This window comes from Dermacentor andersoni, chromosome 5, assembly GCF_023375885.2.
Source record: "Dermacentor andersoni chromosome 5, qqDerAnde1_hic_scaffold, whole genome shotgun sequence".
NCBI lineage: Eukaryota > Metazoa > Arthropoda > Arachnida > Ixodida > Ixodidae > Dermacentor > Dermacentor andersoni.
The window spans coordinates 141,464,917-141,489,549 of record NC_092818.1 but is presented as its reverse complement, the minus strand read 5'-3'; the positions used below and the strand labels follow the sequence as shown (position 1 = coordinate 141,489,549).

At 47.4% G+C, this 24,633-nt stretch overlaps 2 protein-coding genes across 2 annotated transcripts in view; one reads left to right on the top strand and one right to left on the bottom strand.

The window, feature by feature from the left end:
- Positions 1 to 585, bottom strand: part of LOC126531284 (carnitine O-palmitoyltransferase 1, liver isoform-like) — an 88,849-nt gene extending 88,264 nt beyond the window's left edge. Inside the window, exon 1 of the mRNA XM_055071072.2 lies at positions 498 to 585. The gene's annotated coding sequence lies outside the window, so the exon portion shown is untranslated. The remainder of the gene's footprint in view (positions 1 to 497) is intronic.
- The window catches only part of LOC126531286 (uncharacterized), an 87,617-nt gene that overhangs the window by 19,761 nt on the left and 43,223 nt on the right, over positions 1 to 24,633 (top strand). The window contains exon 2 of the mRNA XM_055070526.2: positions 459 to 607. The gene's annotated coding sequence lies outside the window, so the exon portion shown is untranslated. The remainder of the gene's footprint in view (positions 1 to 458; positions 608 to 24,633) is intronic.

The following is a 24,633-nucleotide window of genomic DNA, read 5'->3' as shown; positions in this document are numbered from 1 at the left end:
AAAGAAAGTTCCAATTAACAATTCTTAACAGCGCGCTAGGCAAATTGACTACTGTACACTTTCTAGGTCGTTGCGCCGAGCACATCTCAGCGAGCTGTCAACAGCAATCACGCCGCCATTATTATTATTATTATTATTATTATTATTATTATTATTATTATTATTATTATTATTATTATTATTATTGTTGTTGTTGTTGTTGTTGTTGTTGTTGTTGTTGTTGTTGTTGTTGTTGTTGTTGTTGTTGTTGTTGTTGTTGTTGTTGTTGTTGTTGTTGTTGTTGTTGTTGTTAATCATTCATTTACCGTGCCCAGGAACAACCATGAGGTCTGAGTGTTCGCGCACGCATACATAAAGAAAGCGGATAATACCAATAATAATAATCTCTAACTAAAAGCTGTAGAGAAAGAGCAAACCAATAAGTATGTGCTGGTGGGCCTGTTCTGTTTTTTTCCTAGACAAACAAACTGAGTGGCACCTTTACAAACTTCACTCACCTCGAAGAGTTTCCCATAAGAAGCTCACGTGATGACGGTGAACGAGACTTCCTTGCAGACCCTCAGCGTTCTTTGCTTGGGGCGTTTCTCATCGACAGGCAACTGCGCAAGTAAGAGAGATCGAACAATGTCCGAGGAGGCACCTGGACCACGTAAGCAGAAATAAATGAATCTCAAAAGCTTAACACACAGTATATGCCTATACCTGAGGTGCCAGCAGCTGCTCATAAGCTATTCCTGCTCCGCCCACCACATCAGCGCCCGTAATGATTCGTGAGTTTTCAGAAGTTGGCAAAGGCGTGGTCACTGCTTCTTCACGCTGTTGTATAGAGCTCCTTTGCGAGCGCCGCACAGATGTGAGCTCTTAAGCCCAGTGTACCACACCGGAATGCTGACAGACTCATCCCGAGAAGCGCCATGTTGAAGGACATGTTGCAACGCTGTGCTCAACCAAACCACGCGCAGCACTCGTTGCAATGTCCGATTGTGTTCCGCATATCCGCAGGAGGCAGATATTTTGGCACCTGCCACGGTGGCGCTGCAGCTGTGACGTTCTGCCGCTGAGCGCGAGGTCGCCGGTTCAATTCCCGTCCCCGGCAGCCGCATTTCGACGGGGGCGATATTCAAGAAAAAAAAAGAAACGTTCTCGTAAACCTAGATCTATATGTGCACGTTAAAAAAAATCCCAGGCGGCTAAAAATTAATCCGGGGTCCTCTACTACGGAGTCTCTCATAACCCCACGTTGCTTCGGCACTTCTAAACCCCATGAATCGGCAACGAAAAAAAAAAAAAAAAAAGACATCGCGGATGTACTTTTGTATCTCTCCTTTTTTTCTTTTTTTTTTTTTTTTTTTGTAGAGAAGATCCTTGCAACGCAAATACATTTCCGACGCCATATGGACGTCACAAGTGGTGATATAATGCCATTACTACGCATTCTGGGCGTCACAAGTGACATCAGTCTCCTGATGTCACTCCGGTATTCCGGTGCTCCGGTATTCCTGTGGATATACGTCCACGGTAGCACGTCCGCGCTATGCTATATCGCTCTATCGTTGCGTAAGGTAGAGCCGGCGTAGCTGCCGACGACTCCAATCGCGCCTGCGACAAGCGCGAAGTTCACGCCTTCTTATCGCGATATATGAGTAGCCCCCTCGTGAGCATACTCTGATCAAATCTACCCGAGGGAAGTGGGTCGCGATATCTCTCACGGGGATCGCTTAATTAAGCAGTCAGGCTCTTACGTGAGCCCCGCGACGCCGTTTGCCGTAAGAGGCCCGCGTCATATGACGTCGCACCACTGTACGCTGGATCGATATCGACTGTGATAAGTAGTTAGCGTGAGTGAATAGTTAGAGCAAGCAGCGGCCCCTGCTCACACGCATGCGCTCAAGCGGGAATACCACGCGCGCCTCTACGCGCATTTCGCAGGTGTGTGAATTCATATATAGTATGCTTGTGGAGAATCAGCCGTGGTACCTCATGTGAATCATGGATGTGGCGTTTCATGCTGAGACAAGAGATTACGGGTTCAATTATCCGGCCGCGGCGGCCGCATTCCCATGGAGGTGGAATGCAAAAAACGCTTGTGCGTTTTGCTTTGGGTCTGTGTTAATAAATTCACGCGTGTGAAGATTCGGATCCCGGACAAGGACGAATTTTTCTTCAACAGCGAGGCTTCCTTTCTGAGAAAACCGTATGGGTTTCCTTTATAACTTCGTGTTACAATTTTGGTGGACGTCAATTTCTTCCTTTCATGTTACAGAACATCGGCTCAGGTCAAAATGAATCTTTCCACGGCGTCCATCTTAGCCGGTGCGTTTCTTTGGTACGCTGAACCTCGTCAGTCTGACATGTGCGGAAAACCAGTAATCAGCAGACGACGTTGATTGCCATGGCCTTCTGCAATGACATGCTGATTAATGATTACAGCATTAACTCTCACCTTTGCTGCTACAGGTGGTAGTGAACGACAGCGGTGATGTGTCTCGAAAAGCTGACGATAATGTGCAGCTTCTCATTTCCGAATGTGGCCACGGCATGAACGTAAAAAGCATGCGCGAACGTCTGTGAAGGAATTACGTATTCGTTGCTCAATTCATAAATACAAATTTATGACGCCACAATGGTGACCGCCCGCCGCACGTGCGACAAGGCGGCCATATTTGTGAAAGCGAGTCGTAGAAGGCCAGTGAAGAGAGATCAAGAGCCCGTATTCGGCAAAAAAAAAAAAAAAGTTCTTGCGCTGAAACTAACTCTTAAAGCGTCCCTCACCAGTTTTGGCCATTTAGAGCTGACAAGTGCAGTGCATACAATGTGCGCTAAAGATCGTGTCTGCAAAGTACTACATCGCTACGCGCGCGGAAATAACTTAAATTTCAAACCAAGCGCCGTTTGCCCTTCTCCTCGCGGGCGCCGCGCTCCCAGTCAGAGTCGACGCATCTGTACAAGTGCGCCTATGTACATGGCAGTGCTGTGACGTCACTCACAGTGACACGTGACATAACATGACAAGAACTTTACTTGAGTCCTGAGGGACTGAGATCTTGGGGAGCCAAAGCCGAAAGCTCCCGAAGATCAAGTCGGTGGCTCCGCCCACGATGAGACCGGGAGATGGAAGTCCCGCCGTAATGTCGTGGGCCCTCTGGACAGCCTGGAGTTGATTGTGGAGATTGCTGCTCTTGAGAGATTCCTGCTATTGTTCTTTCGTGATGGGTGGAGAGGCGTTAAGGACTGGGCACAGCCAGAGCACGTGTTCAAAAGAGCATGAGTCATGACCAGATTTGGGGCACGACTGTGAGTGGTCAGGATCTTTCCTGTTAAGGGACCGAGGAGTGGGATACGAACCGCTTTGCAGAAGTCTTAGTGTGCTAGCCTGAGGTTTGTTCAATTTGGGGTGAGGAGGTGGAAATGTCCTCCTGTCCAGTCGATAATGGGAAACAATTTCGTGGAAAGTACATAATGAATCTTTGTGGATGCTGACCTCGTTCCAAGCCTGGCTACCCGCGACACGTGAAATCGCGCGCTCTGCGGTGGGCCTGCTCGTTAGGATTACATCCAAGCAGGTTAATTGAGCTATCTGGATGGGCTGGGAACCACGAGATGTGGTACCCTCCTTCACTGCCCTAGTCCTTTGAAGTGCTTTAATCACAATACTGTTCCCCTGTTCAGACACGAGGGTGGACGAGAAGGATCTAAACGAAGTGCGCGAGTCCGAGAAGACGATAGCGGGAACTTTTGAGCTGTGAAAAGCCAGAGCGATCGCCGCTTCCTCCGCCACATGGGCAAACTTCGTATAAACAGAGGCTACATTGACCAGGTTGCCTCGCGCGTCTACCACCGAGACAGTGAACTTATCCCCACTGTCATATCTGGCAGCATCGACAAAGAGGGGGTCTAGTTTCTGCTGATTGATCTTTTGAAGGATGGACTTGGCTCTCGTGACTCTTCTACCCTCGTTATGCACTGGGTGGATGTTTCGCGGGACGGGGTCAAAAATGATGCGAGTTCCGGTTTCCCGGGTCAAGCTAACTTTGGTCGCCTGTTCATGTCTGGGTTGGATTTCCGCTTCTTCTAATATCTTGGTCCCTGGCTTAATGGATGAAAGTCTCATTATTTGAGCCACTGTGTTAGCTTCTATTAGCTCATCGATGGTGTTATGGAGTCCTAACTCCAGCAGCTTCTCAGTGCTTGTGGACTGTGGAAGGCCGAGTACGCGCTTGGGGCCGGTTCTGATTAGGGAGCCTAGCTTTACCTTTTCCGCTTTACCCCAATTAAGGTACGGCGCGATGTAGATAACATGACTCAGGAAGTGACACGTGATTTTGAGAATTATTCACAGCAGCATCACTTATATGTCTAATCTGTTGCTTCAATAGACCAATTAAAGTTTAGAGGAATAATAAACCTACAAACCGGATGTCTGCGTGCTTTTGTCTTACTTCGTACCGTAGGAAGAAAGACGTACTTTCGTTTCGTCTGCTTGTTCCCGCGCTTACGCGCAGAAAACGAAACTATGTAATTTTCTACCGTGTTCCAGCGCTTCGATCATGCTTTTTCATCATCTCGCGCCTACCTGATTGTGGCACTGACTTGTACCACTAATCAGGTGTTTTCACGCATAGCGCGCAAAATCGTCCCCTGCGCGAAACGAGACAAACGCAACAGCTCGCGCGCGAGACCGACACCGGAAGTGCGCCACTCAGCAAAAACGCGAGAGAGAGAGGAAAAAGAAACGAAGGCGGGGGCCGTGACGTATTCGTCAGGCGGCCTTCCGGCTCCGGCGTGGGAGAAGGCAGGGAAGGAATTTCGCTTGCGGAGGCTAGACGAGGCGAGTGGAGAGAGTGTCTATGCTGGCGCTGACGCTCGCCTCCTGAAAGCATGGGTTCGCGGCACTTCAAATATTTCAGTTCCTGCTATTAAGGAACTAGTTCAAAAAATTACTGCGGTAAAACACTCCTTAGAGGGCACGCAACAACTTCCAGCGCATAACCAAAATTTGCCATGTAGTCTGGTGAGGGGCCTTTGACGAGCAGATTACAGCCAATCGCGATGGCGGACATATAACTATAGCGAAAGCGGCCGGTCAAGAGGAAACAGCCCTTACGAACAGAAATGTTTGTGAATTCGGCCCCAGATCTTCCCCGCAACGACATAACTTACGTAGGGGAAGCGTTCACTTGTTCAGACAATAGCTAGTATTAAACTTGCTTCTCGTAGCAAGTGAAATTGCGCGACACTGCATTTTGCGGAATAGTGCATCTTTATGTTGTGCTTCTTTCTCAAATTATATCACGCGTCAATTCAAATGTCAGCTATATGACCAGCTGATCGCCAGTCGAGCCGCATAAACCGTAGTAAAGCCGTGCATCCTTCCTTCCATAGCGCAGACTGTACCACTTACATGCGCTTACGTTTTGTCACAATAGCAAGGGACTAGGACGGTCTGAGTGCCAACGCCGTGCGCCACTCCGACGTACATCATTTCAATCCTGTTCTGGGGCCACGTACTGTTTTACTAAACTCAGGCCATTCCTCATGTAACACGAAACAAAAATAACTTTAGTTTCATTCGCCTGCAGAGGACACATTCACCTTGTGACAATGACGGAAATGCGGCTTCATTTGTAGACTGCCGCGAAGTGTCCCTGTAGGTTAGATCATGTTTAGCCCCCTTCAGTAGCGCCACCCCGCTAGCAGGACATTTTTATGTGCGTGTCGACAACACTCGTCGCATCGCTTCAAATTTGCTATTTATTCAGAAGTTACGTTTACGGGCAGGGCCTGTTGCTGATGGATATGCCCCAATTACACGCAACAATTCGTACTGACGAACTGTTCTCAATTGAAATAGGACGCAGATGCTCCGCGACGGCGAATGAGACGATAAAGGCGCCAGTTGCTGCGAAAACCTTGTATGCATCAGGCTGTGGCCGCCAACTATACCTACAACACGGGTACAGTTCATGTCCCCGGTTGTGTCCATTGCACAGAGAGAGAGAGAGAGAGAGAGAGCATAATGCAAGAGCTCCCAACCAATATATTCCTACTCTCACATAATCAGGTCCTCGCGCTAAATCATGCGTGACGTATTGAAGCGTCATACGCAATGAAGATACGATCAGCCACGGTACGCCGCTAAATATACAGGCGTCCGTAGCATAGGCTGGCATGACGAGACTCCATTTTATATATATATATATATATATATATATATATATATATATATATATATATATAAGCGCAGGGGCTACGCAAACAGACCTTGATGACGCCCTGCGTAAACATGCAGGGCAAACAACAAGCGAGGGGGGACATTGAGCTTAATGCGTAGAACCACGCTTCATTCTTGGCATTAAATGCGCTTTTGTTCGGCACTCGTGTGTCGGCGCCATAGAGACCCGCTTTGCGCGACAGGAGCACCACGAAATCGTTAGCACACAATCGGCCTTTTGGCGAAGTGCCACTATAGACGAGCGCTGCATCCTGCTCGTATACAAACATGTTATACCGAAGAGGTCTCCGCAGTGCCTCGCACGGATTATACCGTACGTACGCGCGCTGAATCCGGGCACACATTTTACTCACGTGGTGGCTTGCGTCCACGACATATAAGATGCGCCGGAGCGATGTATGTCCATACCACTGTTGCGCGATTGTCCCAGTGGCACGGCTGGCAGCGACTGCAGAGAGACGGTGGACAAACGCCAGAGCTTCCTTAAGCCATGCCTTTTCGAGAAAGCGTAATTATGCAAGATTGGCAGGTTGGTGCATGCAGCTTCCTCTGTGAGCCTGGCCGTTTGTGTGCTCTGGGCGGAGCTGCCGCCTATTTCCTTTCTTTCTTTCTTTCTTCCTTTCTTTCTTTTCTTCTTTGTTTCTTTCTATTTCTTTCTTTCTTCCTTCAACGAGATGGCGTACTCCAGAACGCAATTTTCGGGGACACTCTCGCTTATGAGTGACGTAACATCCGGCGCATCGCAACTGACGGGCTTATTCCGTGACGTCGTGGCCATTATGCTGCCTGTCCGTTCATTGTGAACGCAAGATGGTAAACCGTGCTACCTGCACATAACGATGGCGTGATGTTTGTCCGTCCATGCGTTTCCCTCGTCACATAAGGTTCGTTCGACTAAGAAAAGGTGCACAGCACCAAAAATGAAAAGGTGCAGGTGGTGCCAATTGCGAGGCGCCGGGTTACACCCACTCACTGCAAGGTTCAAGGGTGCACTACACCGCGGCGGCACCTTGCTTTGCATTCCCCGTGCAATCGAGCACGGGGGGGCAGGTTCCACCCTGAACCTCGGGGAATCGAAGGCCTACAGGCACAGTGCACCGTTATTAGGTGCAGGAGGTGCGCAGAAACTTGCTTCAATCGAATGAACCTATATCGGTCGACGCTCATTGGAAGTGACACAACCGAAAGTTTTCTGCCGAGAATACCGCCTCAGAAAACCATCTCTTGCACACCATACGACTGTAATTTTGGCGTTTACTATTTCATATTTATTTATGTTTAGTCCAACAATATTTTGCAAAGGCGTTTCTTATTATTACTATTTTTTTCGACTGGAACTTCAACTAATTATTCCCGACGAGCTTACTCTTCTTGCGCCAATTATTCTGTAGAGCGCGCGGGGGGACGAAAAACAAGATCAGAACAACACGGATACGAGCTGCTGACTCTTATGCTTTACTTCTTTCTCGGCATGAATAACGGTCACTGGTGGGCAGGCAGTCTTAGAAATGTTGTTCGTGTATTGTTCTTTCACAACTTGGTCCGCTGTCGAGCACACTCTCTACACATCATCGCTGTACATCCTTCCAATAAGGTTGGCAGGATGGGCGCCCCATGCAGTGCTGTCAGCTTCCGCATCGCATCGCAGAATAATCAACGCGACAGAGCACAGGCGGCCGTCACTTCAGCTCAATGTTACGCCCGGCAGGCGAGTGGAAAGGCCACGCAGGCTCTTTTGGCTCCGCCTCAAGGCCGAGGTTACTGAATGCGTGTGTAAATATTAGTAACTCGAAACATGCACGAAGATCTATATAGAGTGGCAAGAGAGGAGCAGAGATGATTATTGTACTATTAAATAAGTGAAGCTTTATCTGCCTCTTTTGCCTCCCCTCCCTCCTTTCCTCCCTCCCCCCTCTCTCTCTTTCGGAACACCGGCTATGTGCCCGAATAGACAACTTGGGTCACTGGGCATGCGAACATTCTTGACAAATCCCCTAGAATGGGTGTGTGTGTCGAATAATCAAGCAGGATAATAGGCGAGAAGTGAAGAAATCGGCTACGGAAAAGTATAGACACCAAAATCAGCAGAGTGTGGAGAAAAATAAAGGGAACGAAATGGTACCGGAGCGTGCATTAAATGAGGTGCACTGAGCTACATAAAAGTGAAGGAGAAGGAGAAATCAGTGCATCTTATGTATCTAAAAGCTAACATACCAGATTTAGCGTCGAGGTTTCAAAAAATTGTCTTGATGCATGTGAACATGTTCCCGGGACAAGCTACCCGATGTTTGTCGCACAACCAACACTTTATTCTATGTGGCCAAGGCACAAGCTTTCTCAGGTAGTGTTTACGCAGAGCCTTTTATAGCGAGAATAAACCTTAACCTACGATCACTTCTGCGTGTCACTTCAATAAAATATGTAATATTTGTAAGCAAGAATGCCAAGTTCACAGCAAAACAGACGCTAGTCGGACTTTTGAAATGAGTATCTGGAAGATTTTTCCTCACACAATGTAGTGTTCACGGAAGCCTCACAGAAAGATGAGAAATTGGAGATAGGCATCAACTCAGAAAAACTATCATGGACCTTTGCTATCCGTCTTCCGCATTATACTCTAATCTACGTGGCCGACTTCTTGGCCATTCGCTTGGCCCTACAATGTTCCGAGCGATGTGTCACACAAATTATTGCTCGCAGACTGCCTGTTAATCACTCGTCGTGGTTGATCAGTGGCTATGGTGTTGGGCTGCTAAGCACGAGTCGCGGGATCGAATCCCGGCCACGGCGGCCGCATTTCCTTGGGGTCGAAATGCGAATACACCCGTGTACTTAGACATAGGCGCAGGTTAAAGAACCCCGGGTGATCCGAAATCCCCCACTACGGCGTGCCTCATAATCGGATCGTGGTTTTGAAATGTAAAACCCCATATTTTTTCTTCTTTTTTTTTTGCCCGTTAATTCTTATGTCGCCAGACAGCACAAATAATTCGCCACTGCAGCGGTCGCTACACTTTTTCATTCCACCTCATGATAAAGAAATTTGGTTTTTGTGAATACCTGAACATTGTGGACTAGCACCTAATGGGATTACAGACAGCATGGCAAAGGCAGCGCTTGGTGGGCCAGAAGGTTTATTTATACCCAACCTTACCCTGCTGGCGGTGACAAAATTCCGAAGGCAACAACAAGTCCTAGGTGCAAAAAAAGGAGCACTTCCTTGCTGCACCGGATTACGGCCATTTACCGTTCCCCTGGAATGTGCGGTCGTGCTCCTCTCGACAATGCGAAGTTTCCATTACCTTATTACGATATCGGAGGGAATACCGCAATTAAATCTGTACGTGAGCAGGCGTGGGTTCGCACCCTCGAGCCTTTGTGCGTCATGTGGGCGGTATAGAATCACTGGAACGTCTATTGCCGAAAATGTAATTCCGATAGAAAGACCTAGTTAGAGCAGCCCCTATTGCGTACGGGCCTCTTTCGGAAATTAATATTTTATCTTTTGGTGCAAGCACCTTCAGTCAAGCCCGAAAGGAAGTGTGTCACATTGTGCATGAGCTAGTACGTCATCTGCAGGGAGACCTCTCATGTTAAACACGATTTCCTCGTTATTAACATTAGATTGCTTTTTTAATATGTATAATCTGGCATCTTCGTCAGAAATTTGCATGACCGCTTTTCAAAAAAAAAAGAGAAGTAAGGAGGAAGAACTTATAATAATTATTATTGAAATATAGGTAGTACGGACCAATAAGTTAACAGGAAGTAAGTACTTCATATTATGTTTCCATTGAGAACCATGGCCATGACACCCCCACCCCACCTTCTCTTCCCTAGTTGGTACGTGCCATAAGTGGAAGGTGACAACGACAACGAAAAGTAAACATCTATCCCCCATTGTGGGCATGGGCCATGACCACTCAGGTCAACAGCAACAGAAAGCTTCGCTTATCAGCGGTTCTCACGTATGCATGCCATCTGCCGATTTTTGTTTCTTTTAAGTTTATAAAGTCTACTATATATACTTTCTCAACTGAATTCATCAGAGAGCAAGTGCCACACATTTGAGCCAATCAGAGAACGTAAGGTAGCTAGCGCGTTCTACATAAACGAAATGCCCAAAATGAGGCCCCAGTCAAAAAAGATACATCGGGCTTTGCAGTTGCGAGGCAACACGTTGAAGCTCATATGCTACCAGAACCTTCGTCTCACTTTTAATATGTTATTCGCGGCCTATGCGCGTTTATCACGAGCAATGTAACTTACATGCGGTGCGCCGGGACGGTGATGAAGCACTTTCCTGTTACGAGAAGGCGAATGCCCATCGCTGTAGCGAGTTTTCCGGGATAACTCGCGACTTTCCGCTTACACTTAGTGAAAGACAGCAGCCACTTAATGTATGTCATGTCGAAAAACTGCTCAGCAGAAACTAAGTTGCCCAAATTAACAGTTGCGGAAGCATCAAATGTGAATATCCTCAGGTAAATAGGAAAAATGTTTCAATATTTAGCGCGAGAGCAGTCTGCCGTTTCTAACTGCAAAGGAACGTTGTTTCAGCTGCCCAGAAATTTGTACGGCAAAGCAAGCGCAGGTGGCGACATCCAGCGGAGTTTTGTTCAACCACAACATATATATATATATATATATATATTCGTCTTGCATACGTCCTCCTCAAAGGCAACGCCCTTACACCTTGTTGCGGCTCGAGGTAGCGTTTAGGCTAGGGATCCTCCAGGCACAGCGATGAGTACGTCCGGTAGTACGAATGTGAAGAAAAAAAGGGTTCATTTTACATTGTTTGCACTGGCTACTGATACGGAAGCCCACTCCATGTAGGAGTATATTAAATGCCCGAGCTCACATCAGGATACGTCAGCCACCTACACACCAAAGGTATCCCCTTTTGAAACAGTCGTCTTCGTTAGGAGAATAGACTAGGGAACGTGATGACTGGATCTCGGCCAATCACAATTGTCGAATCGTTCGTAACATCCCTCCCATGTTGACGCACCGTTCCACGGGACTCCGCCTCCTATGTTGCACCCTGTCCCGACACAATCTGGGGTGAAAGGACGGCCTCGTAGATTAGATAGATAGATAGATAGATAGATAGATAGATAGATAGATAGATAGATAGATAGATAGATAGATAGATAGATAGATAGATAGATAGATAGATAGATAGATAGATAGATAGATAGATAGATAGATAGATAGATAGATAGATAGATAGATAGACAGACAGACAGATACATAGAAGACAGACAGACAGACAGACAGACAGACAGACAGCTAGACAGCTAGATAGATAGATAGATAGATAGATAGATAGATAGATAGATAGATAGATAGATAGATAGATAGATAGATAGATAGATAGATAGATAGATAGACAGACAGACAGACAGACAGACAGACAGACAGACAGACAGACAGACAGATAGATAGATAGATAGATAGATAGATAGATAGATAGATAGATAGATAGATAGATAGATAGATAGATAGATAGATAGATAGATAGATAGATAGATATAATTATCGGGAATTAACATTGTAACTTGTGAGCTGATGATAGAAATTATAGGAGTACCATGAAAAAGCTACGTATGGTACTACGAGCGCGTAAGCCCGGCAAGATTATTCGCAAGTGCTCTTTTTTTGGTTTTGCTTTTTTTCAAGCTCCACTTATGCAGTAATTGTATCACATAAACAGTGATAGAGGCTATTGTTCGCCTAATGCCGCACTTTGCAGCAGGCAAATAGAATGCATCGAAGTCGAGTTAATAATAACGAAAGGGAAAATAATATTTACTGAGACTACACATGTTTTCATAGAGTAGTGCGAGACAACTTGAATAATTGCCACCTCTAACATTTTCTCGTGCGCGCTCATCATCCGATGTGGGTAAACTTACATAGATTAGCACTTCATGTGATGCACTAGATATACGTATGGAAGCTCTTAACGTCGCGCATGTCGACATTTCTTTTTGCTTAAACGGTGTCTTCTTTGAGCGTTTACCCTGAATAACGTCATAATAGCAGCTGATGAGGACATCACCTGGAAAGGAAATGGCAGCTAGGCAGTCCCGTGCTTGTCGTGTAAGTTCAAGATAAGACAGCGTGCAACATATATATATATATATATATATATATATATATATATATATATATATATATATATATATATATATATATGCTTTAGCGTGTCATAACTGTATCTCATCAGAAAGATTGTAATCATGACCCGTAACCACAGAGAACTTCGTGCGCTATAGAGTATAGCTCGTAAGAGCAACCCAATAATAATAGTAGCGATATTGTTAGCACAAGCGGTCTATATCAGCGACACACATTTCTCACGAACGAAAGGATCTGCAAGTTGGGTCCTGAGCTCTTACCAGTCCTGGAAGACAAGCCATTCGAGGACTGCTAAAAACGCTCGACGTAAACGGAAAGACCGAGCGTCCGCTTTCGCAAGCAGCTTATCGGGCACAATTCGAAAAACGTCGCCTTTGCTTGATGTAGCTCTTGAGGTCTCAATATTCCTTTCCGTGACGTCACAGACTCTTAGTGCAACTCCTCGCAGCGTGGGCTGACTGGACTAGGTGGTGATCGATCACATTGCACGAACGGCGCAAAAGGCAGACGGAGACGAAGACGAAGACGTTCGCTTGTCGTCGTCTCGCTACGCACGTCCTTGTCCGCCTTTCGCGCTGTCCGCTGCACTGTGAGCCTACTCCCAGCTTGGCCTATAGCTCTGTGTGAACGGAGCTCTCGTCAAGTGCCTTTGGAATCGTTTGAAACGCGAGGCTGAGGTACTGGTCTTCGAAAATGTGAACTGAGTATAAATGTCAGCGTAACAGGTACTACACGTCTCCTGCCATTCTATTTGAGGCGCAACGTTTCGTAACGTGTTCAACGCACGCGACATTTTCGCGCAATTTTCGGTTGCTGTGGATTAGGAAACAAGTTTTGGTTCCCCGAAAACAAATGCACTAAATGTTAATGTCGCTTGCCCCCAAAAAACTCGTTCTTTCTGCAAGGCGGATGCTGATGCGCTGATGTTGCTGTTACGTCTGTTTGTTTACATTTTTACATTTCCTCTGCCCAGATGGCACATATTCCACCTGCTGCTGTTGTCGTCGTCGTCGTTGTTGCTGTTGTTGACGATGATGATGACGATGATCGCTGAGGGCATCTCCCTTGAATCGGGGCGTCTATGAATACTAACCTAGACTGCGTGAGCTTACTGTGTTTTTATAAATCTCTTGTAATCAATATGTCATTCTGGTTATCTATGCTTTATTTTGTCATGTTACGTGCCTGTGACAATCCCGTTTCCATCTCTTTCCTAATTTTCCGGTAACGCTGTGCCACGGTGAGGAGGCTTTAGCAGCTTCTGCCTCAGCGCTACGGGAAATTTTATTACCCAGTAAAAGCGCTGAATTAGGACCCCTGTTCAAATCACTGAGGACATGGAACTCGGTCGCACAAAAAAATTCGTGCGCTGATTGATAAACGTCGCAGGTTCCCGCCCCAATACGCAAAAACAGTCGCGTCATTTTGACGTCCGGAGTTTGGAATACTTTTCGTTTGGAATATAGTTACGTTATCGCGCCCCTGCTTACGTTGATAAAATAGCAGTTAAGAGCCTCAGTTAATTACCCGGAGTCAAAGCCAGACGCTGGTCAAGGTTCTCAAGTGATTTCTGCTGCGAAAGCTTTATCTCGAAGAGTCTCAGAACGCAGGCGGAAACCTACTCGCGTGAGAAGCTGTTTTCGTTTCTAACAAACGACGTTCGCTCGCCTCTAGCTTCCTCGTATAGTGCCGCGCCCTCATTATCGTTGACGGACAGCTCGTGCTCCGGTGGCCTTGTTGTTTACGTACAGCGTCCAGTCTGACCCGTACGCCGTAAAGCTCGCGAGCCCGCGCTTTCCCGGAAGGCTATGGCAGGCCTCGAGGTGCTGCATGCGCCGCCTTCGCGAAGTAAAGGCAGTGTAGCTGAAGTCGCGTCGGCACGACTGCGACGTTAGCGCGTCGCGTCGCGTTTGTAGAGCCTCAAATTTCACGTAGATGGAGACGATGCGCTAGGACGACGCGTGTGGGTAGCACGAGAACGACGAATTGACTTTGGAGAACTCCCACGAAGAGCTAGCGTGTTGCATTCGAGTGATGGGGAATGACACGCGAGGAAAACGAATCGTATTATTTCGTCAGGCATGGGTATAGTTCGGACACCGTGGTGGTGTCCCAGTGGTTACGGCGTTGGGCTTCTCAGCTTTCACGGCACATATCTAGAAACCCGATCCTCGGAATTCCTTCCAAGTGGTTAAGCCTTAGAAACTCACCGGCTATAATTCTTAAATTGCAATAGTGGTGTAAAGTCAATAATTTAGAAGTTAATGGAGTTAATTAGTGCGTTTTTGTTAATTATTCAATTGTATATTACCTTTTCGCGTACCCGTATGTCGGTCGCGTCGAATATCTATGTGCCACATGCAATTTTGAAGAAAAAAGATTCTGTGTGGTCTAAAAAGAAACACCCCGTATGCTATGCGTCTTCCATGGCAACGACTACGCGAGTACGCCAACGATAGCACGGTTATAGTGCGCAACATGCAATCAGCTTTGGAACAAAGAAGTCAGCGGCAGTCGTGCAAAGAGCTGTGCTAAAGCTCAGCTTATTACGCCCAAAGCGCAATCTAGTGAGTGTGGGACCCTGCTGCTGCGGTCTGTATTACTTTAGCAACATCCCTAAATGACCTGTCAAGGAGCCTGGAGGTCAGGACTGGCAAGAGGTTTGACGACAGCCGCTTTACTACACATATAACCGTTGCGGTACCCGAAACTTCTGCTCAGCTTGATTCTCGCTGGCTTTTTAAAAGGAGCACGGGATCAGCTCGTGCAGCTTGGATTCGAGAGCAACGACTGAATGAAGCATACGAATAGGAACGTTTGGAATTTCGCTCGAAGTGAGAGATCATTGTGCTGCTGCAGTTCTGACATTTACGGCGTTGCTTATACTTCGCTTCGTGACAGTTCATCTACGCGGAAGACAGAATTTCTTTTTTAATTCCGCCTGCCATGAAAAGCGTGTTTCTCTTTGTTTATTGTTTTTTAAGAGCGAATGGTCGGGGAAGTATTTGGCCTCCGTGGAGTATAGGAAGAGCGGATGCGCAGCCGTTGCCACGCCACCGTCATCACGTTCTCGTAATGGCGCCCTCGTCGACGCACCTTCATCACCTTCGTCGTCGCCATTCCATCGTCGTCACACAGTTAGTCGTTGCTCCGCCATTTTTCGTCGTCGCGCTCCCATGGTGTCGATCCAAAAACACGTCGACAATAATACGCACCGCCATCGTCAAATACCGTTATCTGAAGCCAGCAGTATACTGAGGAAGTATCGCTGCAGTGTATGCATTTCATTTATGGAATATCCGCCGGAAGCCATTAATTTAGCGTTTCTGGTTTGCGTGCCCATTGATGACCCATGTATTTCCTAACAATTCGAGTTGCAAGTCGATGCGCAGTCTTTTTTTTTTTTTTTACGCATTTCCTTTTACGTCCGCTGCCTTTGCGCGAGCATGGCGGCCACAGTCGTTGACACGCGATCGCTCCCGCCGCAAAAACAGGTGGCCAGCCGCTTTCAACAGCAGTGAGGAAGCGGCGTGCCCGCGTGGCTCCACCACTTGCCTCCTCCACTTCTTGTAGCCACAGTTTTTTTTTCTTTCCTCCCCGCACGCGCAGCGTGTAAACCCCCACAACTCTGGCGCGCGGCGTCGAGGCGACCATTTAGCAGACACCTGAATTTATAACGGGGCACGGAAGACGCGACGACTCACGCACGAAGCCGGCGTGTGTGTGTGTAGTGAAGCATATACACGCGAGGAGGCGATGGCGCGCCTCTTCTCGCATAGAGCACGCGGCGAACAGCTCGTACACAGCAACTGGAGGCGACCGCCGCCGCCACCGGGCAGCTCCGGCTCTCGCATCTGCTATACGGCCGCGGCTTGCAGGTCTGACGGTGCGCCGCCGTTCCAGCGCCAGGCCGTGAGTGAGTGACATGTCGGCGGCCGGAAACGCGCAAGCCAGCAGGCTGCCGCTGCTGCGCCGCTACGCTGCCGTCAGGTGTGCGGCCCCGAACAGCGCTGCTGCGGCTGCCACCCCCCCCACCGCAAGCGCCGACTGCGTTCTAGCGCGCGCGCGTAAATTCTCGCGTCTCTAAACGCGCGATCAGCGTGTCGCTCGCTCCGAACCACTCCTTTCGCCTTGCGTTGGTTTCGGCACGAGCTATACCGTTTATTGGCTCCATTGGCGGCGTATACGCGTGCATCGCTGTTGTACCAGACTGTGCGGTGTGTGTTGTTATGAGAGCCTGCCCGTAGTGTTCGTCGCGGGCATCTTGTGCCCTAGCACCGTTGATGCCCTTCCCCGGTACCGGCGCCGCTGATTGGCGCTTGTCGCTCCTACTACTGCTGCTGAAGGAATACTCGCCGGAGGATTAACGGCGCCGCCGGCTTCCTCATGTTCGCCGGCTGGCTATCGCCCGTGGAGATCAAACAGTGAGTTGCGAACTGCCCGTTCTAGCTCGGGCCCCGAATCTTCAGCCACGGCGGAGGCATGCCACATAATACATAGCATAGTGTTCGAAATTGTCGGGGATGTGCATGAATGAGACCCAGACCGCGGGAGGATTGATTGCCGTTTAATGCGAGCGTGTCAAACTGAACGAGCTAGTACACCGCCCGTGGCTAGCTGCCACCCGCGGTTCAGCGCGAATCTTCGTCATCTTGGAATTTGCAACAGCGCCCACTATTGGCGGCTTCGACTGCAGCGGTATAGCGGTCGGCGGGAACGGGCGACACGAACGCATCCGTTGGCGAAGTATACACGTGATTAACTCCGCGAGGACTAGCCTTTCCTGAACCTTTTGTCGGTTCGGGCTCCTCCCTCATGTTATATTAATGGTCCTTGCATTGTAACTGTTACAACCTCTGATCGTAACAAATGAGCCACGTGGATGACGGGAAAAAAATCTCCGCGTGGCTTCCGTGGGTGTGTCATCGGCCCGTGAGGCTGGCAAGAAGAACAGATAAAATTATTGTCGGCACTATATGTAGCACATTTGTTACGATGGCTTCGAGTAAAAAAAAAAAAAACTAAATATTTGCAGCAATCGAAAAAAAAAAATGAAATGGCTGCCACCACTGGCAAACAAAACAAAAAATAGGAAAGAACGCTGCGAAAGTCAGGTGCAGACAATGCTGCGAGATTTCTTCTAGCGCGTGACCGTGTCAGCACGCACATACCGAAGTTCATACCGTATAATGGAGCTTGTCCTTCCACATCGCAATAACAAAGAGGTTTATAAAAAGCGGGCACGCGGTTAGGGCCACGCTTAGCGTTCTGCTTGCAAGAGGGCCCAAGGCGAGGTGTGGTAACGTGCAGGCGCAGTGCTGCCGGCGCTATACTTCTTGTGTACGATTAAGGACCCTTTAGCGCATGCGCAAGCTGTTTGCGTCAGCTTGTTTCCAATACTATAATAACCACACCTCGGAGTCCAAAACTCGCGTCTCGGGTTAGGTTATGATAAGCGGTGTAGCGGAGGGTCCCGGCTTCCTCTTGATCGCTTGGGTTTCCTCAACGTGCACATAAATCAGTCTACAGTACGCTCCATTGTTAGGTGGAACACCCCTTTAGTATTTGGCCGCCGATTACAGCTGAATGCAATTAATGATTATTTTCTTTATGCACAGATGCCGGCCTAATGAGTACTATTATTCACTTTTTACTCCAAATAAAGCAGAAGTGCATCATTTCTATTGACTTTTCTATTAGGTAAGTGTTCCTATTAAGAGTGGACCGCACTGTAGACGGTCATTTTTCGTATTGTCGGAATGCGGCCGCCGCTGCGGCGGAGCGTCGAACGCACGAGCTCCCGCCTTATAGGAAACAAAAGGTCACAGCTGAGGCCTAATCCGTTGTGAAAGCACCACTCACTCAACTGACCAATCATCTGCGGCATTGCGATAAGCCAGAGGAGGAGGGGAGGGGGAAGAAAAAGAAATTGTAGGAGCAGCGTTCGATTTCAAAGGAGCTTCACGTGCACAGCTGCAGCTTGAAAGGCGAACAGAAGCGGACACGTATTAGTGGTTCATGTGTGCGCCCTTGCCTTCCGAAGGCATCATATATATAATCGTATATCATTCAGTGTGTTGTTCCCGTTTTGTATGTAATCGAAAGTCAAATGGAAGAGAACACACACATTCTGAACGGCGTTAACCAGACCACACCGTACACTGTCAAGTGCGTTGAGTGCTTTTATTATTATTTTTTCATATCTCTCTTTTCATTTTGATAAGCCATTATGATTTGTCCCTAACCAGATGTCGCCAAACTTGAACTAACTCGACGGAATTAAGGCTTGAAGAAGTCTGTTCCCTAATAAACTAGAATCAATCGATCGCCCTATTCAGTACATATATATATATATATATATATATATATATATATACTGCCGCTTTCTTTTTTTTTTTTCTTCAAACCAGATTTCTGAAGCGTTCGTACCCCAATCCTTGGTGGAGGTCATGTATAGTCCAGAGCCCACAATGTAACGACTCATTTCGCTCGATTCAGCGTCCGTAATCACAAGAACTTCTTACGCTTCAATCTTTTGTAAGAGAAAATCTTAGCCAATCGTGATGCTGTACATATTGCTAGCGAAGGCGACCAGCTAGTGGCAAAGATCCCTTACGAACGAAAAGCTTTGTGAATTCGGCCCCAGTTTATTTACTATGAGCAACCGTTCACCACCCGCCGATCCCTCTGATTATGTTACAACAAAAGATGGGCTTTGAAGACAATAAATCACCTCGATGATCGCCTTTTCGGCATAGAAAGGTTGCTTGGGCTATGGGGTAGCACGCTATAATAACGATGAGCTTTAAAAGCTTTAATAACCTTATTTATTGAATGTAATACTGGATCTGTATTAACACTCGGTATGTTCTTGTATTTCTTTCCTGAAAATGATGTTGCATCTATAATACTTAGTATACCACTGTGTGTTTATTTATTTTGTATTATTCGACTGACCTGTGTTTAATTGCAGAAAGTGCAGAATGTGCCGTTTCGTAGCCGTGTTTTTTCTACTTTAACTGTTTAGGCACGTTTACGAAATCGGCTTGATTCATACCACCTCATATCACCACCCGTTGATAATTGAAGAACTTATTTGTGGAAAAGCCAGTTACACAATCGTTCGAAACGCCTCCAATTTCATCTTCGTTTCGCCGCTCGGATCACAGCAACGAAGCGCAAAAGAAAATGATAATAATGATAGCATTGGAATAGAATCGCTATACAAATTACGTTAGCCTAGAAGACGTATCTTGTGAGAATTCGTCTGCTTTCTGTTATTGCGATGTCAATTAGATGGACGCTCCGGGCGAATTTTCGCCGTCGCCGTTATGTTCTGAAAATGTCCAAATGCGGTAAGATACTATCGCGCTCCGGCCTACGTATGCTGTTGTAAAGCGTGCGAGCGTGAGCCGAGAAGGACGCGTCGGCTTGATAGGTGCCGTCTCCCTGCACGCCGGATGTTGGAGGTCACGTGATCAAACGCGCTCTAGTGGGGGAGGGGGGAGTACAAGAGCGCGTGAGCGCGCGTCTCCTGCTCTAGCTCGTCCGTGGCTGCGAATGAAAGTCCGCCCAGCTCAGCGCGTACGCGAAGCACGCGCCGTATCTTTGAGGTAAACAGCGGCGGATGCAAACGTTAATAAGAGCGAGAGCCGAGATGTTAGGTGGTTTCATGCGCGCTGTGTTCCCGGCGCGCCTCGTGTTGGACGTGATGTAATATCAACTTTCCGAGATGCGACGAAGCGAGAGACAGCACGAAGCGTTCACTTCCCTCTGCCAGCGCTCTTCCTCACGCGAGCGTTAAAGAGAACGGAATTCTAGCGTTTTGCTTGCCAAAATGACGATCTGCTTATGAAAAAAAATTTAATTATGGGATTTTACGTGCCAATTGTAACTAATGACTCCACATCTAATGCGGCTCCAGTTGAATCCGGTGTTCCACAAGGATCTGTCCTTGGTCCTCTTTTATTTTTAATATATATTAACGATTTACCTGATAGCATTTCCTCACAAGTTTGTTTATTCGCTGACGACTGTGTTATATATAGAAAAATAACTGATGCCTGATATAACTACCCTTCATTCTGATTTAAATAACATATCTGATTGGTGCCTCACTTGGTGCATGGAACTTAACATTAATAAGTGCATATCTATGCGAATTTCTCGTTCTAACACAACTTGCCCTAACTACGCCCTCAATGACTGCCCCCTTCAATCCGTTACACACAACCGTTATCTCGGCATTTATATTACTAGCGATCTTTCTTGGAAGCAGCATGTACAATATGTAATATCTAAATCTAACCACTCCTTAGGATACTTGAAGAGAAATTTTTCGCTTGCGCTTGTTTTATTAAAACGGCGGTTGTATACAACATACGTCCGCTCCCAATTAGAATATGCCTCATCCGTTTGGGATCCTCATCAGATCACATTAATTAACGAAATTGAATCAGTGCAAAATCGCTCTGTTCGTTTCTTCTTCGCTAACTACCATCGCACTGCTAGTGTTACATTAATGAAGAGTACCCTTCAAATCCCATTATTATCTCTTCGCAGAAAGGAATCACGCATTTCCCTTTTTCATAAAATCTACTACTACAACGCATCTCTTCGCCCCCTTTGGATCCACCCTGTGCCTTATTATTCGGATCGTCGTGCTCACGTACATAAAGTTAACGTACCCCGTCATAACACCGTCGCGTGCTCACAATCATTCCTTCCTAGGACTTCAGTCGACTGGAATAATCTACCTACATCATTAGTAAGCATCCGTGACCCCACTCTTTTTAGGAATGCACTAATCAACATAAAATAATTTATTGTAGCAAATGACACAATTAAATACTCATTCGTGAACATTGCCCGCTTGCTAAAGTGTACTTTTTCTGAATTTTCATATTATGTAAGTCTGTGTTTTGGTTGTTATGAATGCATTACTAGTTTTTTCATATCGCTTTGTTCCGTGCACTGTGAATTCCTAGAACTAATCCTGTGTTTTTTACTCTTGGAATGTATTCTCGTCCCTCCCCTCTGCAATGTGCAGTTATGTACCTTGAGGGTATCAGAAATAAATAAATAAATAAATAAATAAATAAATAAATAAATAAATAAATAAATACCACTTTCTGATTATGAGGCACGTCGTAGTGTGGGACTCCGGTAAATAGGACCACCTGGTGTTCTTTAATGTGCACCTAAATCTAAGTACACGGGCGTTTTCGCATTTCGCCCCCATCGAAATGCAGCCGCCGTGGACGGGATTCGGTCCCGCGACCTCGTGCTCAGCAGCCCAACATAATAGCCACTAAGCAACCACTGCGAATAATCTGGTTATGAGGCACGCCGTGGTGGGGGACTCCGGATTAATTTTGACCTCATAGGGTTCTTTGACGTGTACCCAATGCACGGTACGCGGGCGTTCTCGCACTTTGCCCCCATCGAAATGCGGCCGCTGCGGCCGGAATTCGATCCCGCGACCTCGTGCTTAGCAGCGCAACGCCGAAGCCTAGAAAGCATGGCAGGCGCCAGTGCTACGATAGCGAGCGTTCGTGGTACGTCCTCGAGTGAGAACTGTTCATGTTTGCTTGTGCGCGCGTGATGCCTTACTGCCATTTCTATGGCCGATAAAACTACGAGCCTTACTTCTTGTAGTTGTTCGATACTTTGCTATCGCTATGCTTTGTCTTTCGGGTGAAACTGCGACTTTTCCAATTCATTCCTTATCATTCGTCCTGCCGAGTTGCCAAACCTGGCGAAATCGGGGGCACGGCTTCGTTACGAATGGCAACGGGAATTGAGGATGAAAAGAATCGTTACAGAAATATAAATCCCCAGTCCCACTTTTCACCGGGACCTTGACATCCGACTTCGGCCATCTTCGATAACCTCTGCGAAACCATATTACCGCTTCCATGTTTTTATATTTTATTGACTCTGTGTTGACTCTGAGACGTGCTAGCGAGAAAATCGCGGCGGCGATGGTCAATCGCTGATGGTATACTGACGTAACCAAAAAATTAATGCAAGCTATTCACAAAGCCTCTTTTTGGGTCTGAGGTGATAGACGGGGTCGTCAACGCACAGATCGCTATCACGAGTGTACGGTGGCCGCCCGGACGCCAGCCAACTAGGAGGTGATCTCGCAAAATATCAGTATTGTGACTGCGGGCCCGTATTCACAATACTGCTATGGAGCAAGTGTCATCTGCGATTGGCCATGTCCACGACTATCTCGGCAATCACTATCATGAGCAAAGCGCGCAGTGAGCCAACCAATCAGAAACCTCGCTTTAACCTAGGAAACGTTTTGTGAATACGGGCCACCTTGTACACGTAGTCATTTTTCTCTGTCTCGCCCTAGTCCCCTTCCATCTTGACTATATCGGTAATGTGCTTGCGTCAGTCTCCGGGGGCCACATCGACAACAGATTAAACGAATGAAGCGACAAAGATTAGGCACGAGATTCGCGCATGGGTGTTACAAAATTTGTGTCGTGTATGAATCCTGCGGAATCCAACGAAAACAGATAAGCACTCGAGATAAGGATAAGAACACGAGAGCTCGCTCGTGAAAAACAGCGACAACGAATGATAGCGTAGGGGCGGAAAGAATACGGACGCGGTGACGTCAACCTTTCTCTCTATATATACTTCGCGTTATCGTCTGTTCCAGTTGATGTTCAGATGCGAGCTAGCGCGAAATGCCTACGTTTCTTGCACTCCTTTTAAGAGGAATACGGGATAGGGGACAAGCCTCTTCTCTGAAGATAAACCTACATCGTATTGGGTTACGCAAGCATAACGCACGCAGGAGCCTGCTGCAGTCTTAAAGCCACCATACGGGATACGTAGTTACCAACAGCCCACGCTTGAATAGAGCGCGCGAACGAAGGAATTTGTTTCCGCGACCGAGTCTCGACTTGGCGTGCGAAGTCGATGAACACGAAGCCACGCGAAAGCCCCAAACAAAGGATCGCTCTTGAGCCTTCGAAGTCCGGAAAAGAAAAGGAAAAGAAAGGAACAGAGACAAAAGAAAGAAAGAAAGAAAGAAAGAAAGAAAGATAAAAGAAAGAAAGAAAGGGGTATGTGTCGCGCACGCGAGGTTCCGTGGCCGCTGGACTGCCGCGTGTTTCGTTGGTCTAGCTAGCTGCTGCGCGCATGCGTGCGTCTGCACGAGTTCCTCGAACAATAAGCGAGCCCGTGACGCACCTCTCGAGTCGGGTCTTCGTCGCGCCGACCTGGCACAATGAGAACAGCGTTTTACCTGATGCGACTGGAGGGGTGCGGCCCGACATGCTCACGAGTGTGCCTGTTGGAGAACGGTGCGCATTATTATATTATTACTCTGGACATATTTGTCCCGTACCTTTCCCGGTGTATGAGAGAGAGAGAGAGTGTGTGTCAGAGAAATAGAGAGAGAGAGATAAATGAATGCCAGAGAGAGAGAGAGATGCAAGCGTTAATGATATGTCGGAAATGTTAGCCTGTGTTATCCAGGTACTGGGCGATGATTGTGATATGCAGTGTGGTCGCATAAACACACAAGCAGCACATACAGTCACACACATTTATACATACACAATACATACAATGTTTCTCAGAAACATGAGCATCATTTTCGTGGCGCGTAACGCGCAGGTGGTGCTTTGCCATGGGCCCGAGAATGCATGTGCCGCAGTACCAAGTTCCAGTCCCGTTGCAAGTTACCTTCAAAAACTGCTTCTTTGACAAGCAGCGGCAGCAGTCACGCAGAACATGTTGCAGTCTTCGGGAGCGTTACACACAGAGCCAATTGTCGAGCTCGTCAGTTTAATATTGTACTTAAAGTAGCGTAGGTCACGTTAAGTCTGACGCGGTGAAGGCGTTCTTGGTCTTGCCTATATTGTGCCCTCGCGGCATATAATAGTCATAAGACGGATCGAGTTTATAGAGGGGCCCGTGCTGATGGTTTGAATCTCTGCATCATTGCAGCAAACACCAAGCGTATGCGGATAGCAGTGTCGACGCGCCTTTTTTCGACACAGTTATCTGGGTAACTTTTGTCGAAGCACCTTGTGCAGCTCTGGCAGCACAGTGAGCTTGGACATTGCTTTGTGTACCGCAGCGGGCGGGCAACCTCCGCAACGCAACGTTGTGATGCCTTTCGCAGGTTTTCATAGACAGGCGTCTGATGCCCATGACGAGTTGTTCCTGCGTGCGTAGCGACTTCAGGGACCGCAGGGACGCTCTTAAATCGGTGAAGGTGAACC